Source organism: Octodon degus, unplaced genomic scaffold (assembly GCF_000260255.1).
Source record: "Octodon degus isolate 3935 unplaced genomic scaffold, OctDeg1.0 scaffold00096, whole genome shotgun sequence".
NCBI classification, from domain to species: Eukaryota; Metazoa; Chordata; class Mammalia; order Rodentia; family Octodontidae; genus Octodon; species Octodon degus.
This window is the reverse complement of record NW_004524672.1, coordinates 9,130,617-9,131,952: the sequence shown is the minus strand read 5'-3', so window position 1 is coordinate 9,131,952 and position 1,336 is coordinate 9,130,617. Positions and strand designations below refer to the sequence as shown.

At 39.5% G+C, this 1,336-nt stretch overlaps 1 pseudogene; it reads left to right on the top strand.

Moving 5' to 3' along the window:
• Window positions 1-4: 4 nt before the first annotated feature.
• LOC101561694 lies at window positions 5-1,328 on the top strand (annotated as a pseudogene).
• Window positions 1,329-1,336: the final 8 nt, after the last annotated feature.

Sequence of the window (1,336 nt, the reverse complement as noted above, 5' to 3'; positions counted from 1 at the left end):
AACCATGGGAATAAAGGTTCAGCGTCCTCGATGTTTTTTTGATATTGCCATTAACAATCAACCTGCTGGAAGAGTGGTCTTTGAATTGTTTTCTGATGTTTGCCCCAAAACATGCGAGAACTTTCGTTGTCTTTGTACAGGAGAAAAGGGGACAGGGAAATCAACCCAGAAGCCATTACACTATAAGAGTTGTCTTTTTCACAGAGTTGTTAAAGATTTTATGGTTCAGGGTGGTGACTTCAGTGAAGGAAATGGACAAGAAGGAGAGTCTATTTATGGAGGATTTTTTGAAGATGAGAGTTTTGCTGTTAAACACAACAAAGAATTTCTTTTGTCAATGGGCAATGGGGGAAAGACACAAATGGATCACAGTTCTTCATAACAACGAAACCAACTCCTCATTTAGATGGGCATCATGTTGTTTTTGGACAAGTGATCTCTGGTCAAGAAGTTGTAAGAGAGATAGAAAACCAGAAAACAGACGCAGCTAGTAAACCATTTGCTGAGGTACAGATACTCAGCTGTGGAGAGCTGATCCCAAAATCTAAAGTTAAAAAAGAAGAAAAAAAAAAGGCATAAGTCATCCTCCTCATCTTCCTCCTCGTCCAGTGGTTCAGATAGCTCCAGTGACTCTGAGTCTTCTGATTCTTCTGATTCTGAAAGTGCTTATGAAGAGAAATCAAAAAAAAGAAACACAGAAAAAATTCCCGAAAACACAAGAAAGAAAAGAAGAAGAGAAAGAAAAGCAAGAAAAGTGTATCTAGTGAAAGTGAGGCTGAAAATCTTGAAGCACAGCCTCAGTCTACTGTCCGTCCAGAAGAGATCCCTCCTATACCAGAAAATAGATTCCTCACGAGAAAAAGTCCTCCCAAAGCTGATGAGAAAGAACAGAAAAACAGAGAGAGGGAATGAGAGAGAGAGTGTAATGCACCTAACTTTCCAGCCAGCGACGACTCTTAGTTAGTAGATCCGGCAGGAAAATTAAAGGAAGAGGACCAAGGCGTTATCGAACTCTTTCCAGATCCAGATCAAGGGATCGTTTCCGACGTAGCGAGACTCCTCCACATTGGAGGCAAGAGATGCAGAGAGCGCAGCAAATGAGGGTGTCAAGTGGTGAAAGATGGATCAAAGGGGATAAGAGTGAATTGAATGAAATGAAAGAAAATCAAAGGAGCCCAATTAGAGTAAAGGAGAGAAAAATAACTGATCACAGACATGTGTCTGAAAGTCCCAATAGAAAAAATGAAAAGGAAAAGAAAGTTAAAGAGCATAAATCTGACAGCAGAGAGAGAGAAATCAGAAGAAATTCAGAAAAAGAAGATAAATATAATAAAAA